The sequence below is a fragment of the Triticum urartu genome, chromosome 2A, assembly GCF_056163025.1.
Source record: "Triticum urartu cultivar PI428250 chromosome 2A, HENAU_Tu73, whole genome shotgun sequence".
Taxonomy (NCBI): domain Eukaryota; kingdom Viridiplantae; phylum Streptophyta; class Magnoliopsida; order Poales; family Poaceae; genus Triticum; species Triticum urartu.
In genome coordinates, this window is record NC_141874.1 from 547,524,162 (window position 1) to 547,530,825 (window position 6,664).

Genomic DNA, 6,664 nt, shown 5'->3' on the forward strand with positions numbered 1-6,664 from the left:
ACCGTTGCTCCGTTTTGGGCATGTAGCATATCAAAATGTTCATCTCGACGAGTACTTCATTTCATCTCATTGCATCATGTTCATTTGAGCTCATCTTGATGCCCTAAATGCTGTTGGAAGAGTGCTAGTTTCTGTTAGTTCCAGATTCATATCAGTAATTGGACATTTGTCATTTTTGCCATGATTGATGTGTGCCTCCTATGAACTTGAGCCCTATATGTGTTTTGAAGTATGCCATGTCATCTTTACAGGGGTGTATGCCATGTATTTTTGTGATAAATGTGGTTACTAGCACAAGCAGGCAAAGTAGCTCTCGTAATGTTGCTGATTTCAAGGACTTAGAAATCTTCTAAGTCTTTGCCCTGTTAATATTTTTATGCCATGTATCCTTGCTGCTACAGAGTGATCCATGTCTCTTTTGAGCATGATCAGTAAGGATGTTTTGTAGATATTGTTGCGCTCTGTCCATCCATGTCTTGTTTGCAATTATGGAGCACCCTAGCTTGAGTCAATCGAGCTCTACTTTTGCTATAAAATGTTCCTGGCAGATTGTTTACATGTTATTCAATTTTGCCAAGCTTGTTGTAGTTGATCCATGCATGCTATGTTGTTGTTCTTGCCATGTTTAGCTTCTATGCCATGTCTACTTGATGGGTGTATGCTTAGTTTATCATGCAATGCTTTGTGGTGAGTGCATCGAGCTCGTCAACATGCCTACTTGATATCTGTTTTGCCATGTTCCAGTTTTCTGCTAAGTCTGAATCTGTTAACGATATTTGCTATGTTCACATGGTTGCCATTGTATTTACTGATCAGTAAGGGACTTTTGGTCAGTAAGGGACTTTTGTTATATGCTTTGAGTAGCTTCATGCCATGCTTTGCTTTGCCATGATATGTTCCTGTAGCATGTTTTTATCTTGCTCTAAACATTGCTTCCTGATGTTAAATTCCTGACATGTTAATTTCACCAAGTCTGTAACCTGTTATCTTTTGCACTTTTGCCATGCTTGTTTGAACCTGCTATTGAGTGAATTAGTTGTAGATTAGTGCTCATCTTTTGTCAAGCATCTTGAGTGGATCCCTGCCATGTATTTTGTTGCTATGTTAGAGTGAAGTGGCTTGTTGTTCTTGATGCATTTAGATGGTCTCGTGCTGTTAATCGCAGATCGGTGCCATATTTGTTTTGCTTGCCATTTGCAAACCGTGCATCCGATTCCGGTGATCTTCATATCGATTTCGACCGAAATAAACTCCTCTTTCCAGTGGCACCCTTGGATTTCCAAGTTGAGGCCATGTTCAATCATTCCTTTCCGAATCATGCATATGCATCGCATATCGCATCCCGCATATCATGCCATGTTTTGCATCATGTTGCTTGTGCATTGCACGTGGTTGATTGTGTCTCCCTTTGCTTGTGTTCTTGCTTTGGGTAGAGCCGGGAGACGAGTTCGTGTTCGAGGAGCCCGTTGAGTACGTTTACGAGGATCAAGCTTTTCTTCTTCTTGGAGAACTTTGCAGGCAAGATGACCATACCCTCGAAATCACTTCTATCTTTGCTTGCTAGATGCTCACTCTTTTGCTATGCCTATGTTGCGATACCTACTATCGGTGTCAAAATCGGCGGATCTCGGGTAGGGGGTCTCGAACTGTGCGTCTAAGGAGGATGGTAATAGGTGGCAGGGAACACGATGTTTTACCCCGGTTCAGGCCCTCTTGATGGAGGTAAAAACCCTAGGTCCTGCTTGATTAATATTGATGATATGGGTAGTACAAGAGTAGATCTACCACGAGATCGGAGAGGCTAAACCCTAGAAGCTAGCCTATGGTATGATTGTCTATTGTCCTACAGACTAAAACCCTCTGGTTTATATAGACACCGGAGAGGGCTAGGGTTACACAAGGTTGGTTACAAAGGAGGAGATATACATATCCGTATTGCCTAGCTTGCCTTCCACGCCAAGTAGAGTCCCATCTGGACATGAGACGAAGTCTTCAATCTTGTATCTTCATAGTCCAACAGTCCGGCCAAAGGATATAATCCGGCTGTCCGGAGACCCCCTAATCCAGGACTCCCTCAATAGCCCCTGAACCAGGCTTCAATGACGATGAGTCCAGCGTGCAGTGTTGTCTTCGGCATTGCAAGGCGGGTTCTTCTCCAACTTTCAAGTGTTCGTAAGCAGTGTCTGACTCCATAAATGTTGAACCTCTTGGCTTCTATGCCCAATAAGGGCTATCTCCCACGCGTCGAATGAATACGAGGCGCCAGGGCGTTTTTACATTCGCCCCCCTAGCCAGATAAATAAATTGTCTATTAAAGGGATGGGGATTCTTAGATCCAATCCATATCATCCTCCCCCAGCGAGAATTCATCAGAGCATGCTTCGGAAAGATCCATTCCAGCATGGCCGACCTCCACAGCTCCTCCTCCCGCCCGCGTAGCCCTAAGCCCAGTGATTGGGAGAGGTGTTTAGTCCCACACAGTCGATTAGTCGAGCTGCAGACTAAGGGATTTCTCCCTCCAGCGTACATGGTGCCCGTTCGAGCCGGGCTCGCCACCTATAATGGCGGGGAGCAAGCGGAGAACTTTCCCTGTCCCTCCATGGGGGAACGGGTTTTCCTTGTTCCTTACTTACTAAGGGGACTCGGATTTCCAATTCATCCGTTCCTCCACGGGCTCCTGGAGTTCTACGGCCTCCAACTACACAATCTCACCCCTGCCTCCATCCTATAGATCGCCGGCTATGTTGCTCTCTGCGAGTTGTTCCTGGGCTGTGAGGCTCACTTTGAGCTGTGGAAAAGGCTATTCTGCCTTGTCCCTCGCACACAGAGGGAATCACTTTATCAAGTGGGCGGAGCCGAAATATGGCACATCGCCGATACCGGATACCTGTCCGGTACCCAGAAGAAGCCGTCTGAAGACTGGCCTTCGAAATGGTCTTATATGGAGGACGTCCCCCTTCTGGACCCTGTTTGGCGGGGTCTACCCGAGTTCAACAATGCTCCTCTGAAGAAGCGCCGAAGTTGGCGCCCACGGAGCCCGCAGGCGGAAGACAATGGAGAAGTCCTCTATCTGATGAACCGGACCAAAGCACTAGCTCGATCCGGATTGACAATAATCGAAGTTATGTCGATTTGCATAATGCGGGGAGTGCAGCCACTCCAATATCATGGGCACCCCTTGTGGTGTTATAACGGGGCGGATGACGCCACCCGCTGTGGGCGTAAGGGTCCGGACAATGCTGCTGCTCTAGCGAAGATTTTGTCCGAACTGTTCAAGGGTGAGGAAGAGGAGTTCACCCGCATCAAGCCACGGGATGGATTATCTATGTACAATCCTCCAAGCTGGGTAAGTTATATTTCCCTGCTCCCATTTTTCCCGCATTCTTAGTCGTAAGTATTCACCTTGCCACCTAGCAGCAAGAACTGCGAAAAGCCATAAAGGAGGTCAGCAGCCCTTCTCCACAACCAGAGGACCCTGTGTAACACCCTCGATGCGGCTATATCTCCCACGTGTCGAAGCACGACTTAGAGGCATAACCGCATTGAAAGCAATGTCGCAAGTGAGGTAATCTTCACACAACCCATGTAATACATAAGGGAAAGAGATACATAGTTGGCTTACAATCGCCACTTCACACAATTACATGAATAAAGCATTACAACATCCACATACAATCAAGGTCCGACTACGGAACCAAAATAAAAGAAGAACCCCAAATGCGACAAGGTCCCCGATCAACCCCAAATGGGCTCCACTACTGACCAACTAGAACGAAATAACATAACGGACAAGATCATCATCGAGCTCCTCCTTGAGCTTGGTTGCGTCATCTGCACAAACTGATCGGCACCTGCAAGCTGGTTTTGGAAGTATCTGTGAGTCACGGGGACTCAGCAATCTCACACCCTCACGATCAAGACTATTTAAGCTTATGGGTAAGGCAAAAAGTATGAGGTGGAGCTGCAGCAAGCGACTAGCATATATGGTGGCTAACATATGCAAATGAGAGCGACAAGAGAAGGCAAAGCACGGTCGATAAAAGTATGATCAAGAAGTGATCCTTGAACAACCTACGTCAAGCATAACTCCAACACCGTGTTCACTTCCCGGACTCCGCCGAGAAGAGACCATCATGGCTACACACGCGGTTGGTGCATTTTAATTAAGGTCAACTTTAGGTTTTCTACAACCGGACGTTAACAAATTCCCATCTGCCCATAACCGCGGGCACGGCTTTCGAAAGTTCAAATCCCTGCGGGGGTGTCCCAACTTAGCCCATCACAAGCTCTCACGGTCAACGAAGGATATTCCTTCTGGCGGGAAGACCCGATCAGACTCAGAATCCTGGTTACAAGACATTTCGACAATGGTAAAACAAGACTAGCAAAGCCACCCAGATGTGCCAACAAATCCTGATAGGAGCTGCACATATCTCGTTCACAGGGCACACTGGATGAGCAAGACGTCGGGTGGGCCAGCCCAGAGTTTCCCCTGGTAGCTCCGGACATCGCTTAGTTGGACCGACACTTAGAGAAGCACTGGCCCGGGGGGGTTAAAATAAAGATGACCCTTGAGTCTGCAGAACCCAAGGGAAAGAAAAGGCTAGGTGGCGAATGGTAAAACCAATTTTGGGCATTGCTGGAGGAGTTTTATTCAAGGCGAACTGTCAAGGGGTTCCCATTATTACCCAACCGCGTAAGGAACGCAAAATCCGGGAACATAACACCGATATGACGGAAACTAGGGCGGTAAGAGTGGAACAAAACACCAGGCATAAGGCCGAGCCTTCCACCCTTTACCAAGTATATAGATGCATTAATTAAATAAGAGATATTGTGAACATGTTCCAACAAGGAACAACATCTCCATGTTCCAACAAGGAACAACATCTCCATGTTCCAACAAGGAACAACATCTCCATGTTCCAACAAGGAACAAACTTCAATCTTCACCTGCAACTAACAACGCTATAAGAGGGGCTGAGCAAAGCGGTAACATAGCCAATCAACGGTTTGCTAGGATAAGGTGGGTTAGAGGCTTGGCTTAACAATATAGGAGGCATGATAAGCAAGTGGTAGGTATCGCAGCATAGGCATAGCAAAAGAGCGAGCATCTAGCAAGCAAAGATAGAAGTGATTTCAAGGGTATGATCATCTTGCCTGAAATCCCGCAAGGAAGAAGAACGAGTCCATGAAGAAGGCAAACGGACGTAGTCGAACGGGTCGTCACAACACGACGTTATGGGAATGAACCCGAAGAAGCAACACCGGAAAGAAGCAAACAACATAGTAAAAAACCACCACATAAGCATGGCATGATGCACAAACAAGTATGATGCATGTCCGGTTTAATGAAGCATGTCATTGCAAAGTGCACAAACAATCCTACAAATTAAGTGGAGCTCAACATGCAACTCCATTGCATCTTGACGAAACACCACATTCAAGTTATTTAGTTCGATCTTGGTTATGTACTCAACAATATTAAATGTTGTTAAGCATGTCAAGAGGTGAAACATGATGAAACTATATAATCTAGGCAAATTTAAGTGAGGCCGGAACAACAAAACAACAAGTCCGGAACTCCTCATATGCATATATTAGGTTTGGTACTGTTCTTCCCTAAACATAATTTTAGAGTTGTTAAACATGCTAGGTAAGGCCACCATGTTAAACTAGGCATTTTTCCACCCCATTTACATATAAAGTTTATTTAAAACCGAGCTACGGTTATTTAGTTATGAATTAAATCATTTTAACATGACATAGAGCAAAAATTATTCAAACAACATTTTAAACATGTTAAACATGGATGAAAGTTGGATATTATTAATCTACACAAAATTCTAAGCAAGTTTCATATATTAAGTTTTATATTTGATGCATGGTTGGTGAGTTATTAAATGCATGAAGAACAGGGACATTTCTGTAAAACAGTCATCTCTGGAATAATAGACAAATTCCCAGATCTGAGAAAAAACACAGTCGGCTGAAACTGGGTGGACTGCGTGCTCACCATGGGCCAAGCCCAGTTAGAGAGGGAGGTTGGCGGCGGCCCCACGGGCAGGCCGGCTTAGGCGCGCAGCTCGCCTCACGGGCAGGCCGGTTCGGTGGAGGAGATGGCAAGCCGTGGCTGGGACTTGGAGCGCTGCGGCTGGAGAGGCCCAGGTAGCAGGGCGACGGGTCAACGACGCGGGCGAGCGGTTCTGGTGAGCAGCAGGTCGATGTAGAGGAAGCAGAGGTCGGCCACAGGCCAGGCGGAGGAACTCCGACGAGGCAGATGCGGCGGAGACGGCGTGGAGGCGAACGGGGGCCAGGCACGACGGTTGCTGGGGCGAGCGAGCCAGAGGAGGGAACGAGCTGCTTGTCTCCTGACTCCTGGCTCGAGCGCCTGAAGAAGACGAACGCGCGGCAGGAACATGGCGCGGGCGAGAGACTTGAGGTCCAGGAGCCATGGCATCAGCGGGAGCTCCTGGTCGGGGAGGTGGCCGGCGGGCGAGGGGTTCTAGTCCGGTTTCTTGCCAGGCGGCGACGGCGCGAAGAGGCTCTGGACGGCGACGAGGAGTTGCACGAGGGGAGGGGCGCGTGGCCTCGGGCGCCTGGCTATCGAAGCAGAGGAGTGAGACGAAGTTGCGGTTCTTCGAGGCGAAGCGAGGGCGCGGTT

General features: G+C 47.6%; 1 long non-coding RNA gene across 1 annotated transcript; it reads right to left on the minus strand.

Moving 5' to 3' along the window:
- Nucleotides 1-3,561: 3,561 nt before the first annotated feature.
- On the minus strand, nt 3,562-6,009 carry LOC147985835 (uncharacterized). Its single transcript, XR_015616920.1, has 2 exons — nt 5,161-6,009; nt 3,562-3,858 (listed from the first exon to the last, which is right to left on the minus strand). It is a non-coding gene; the product is annotated as an uncharacterized LOC147985835 (long non-coding RNA).
- Between the last annotated feature and the right edge of the window lie 655 nt (nt 6,010-6,664).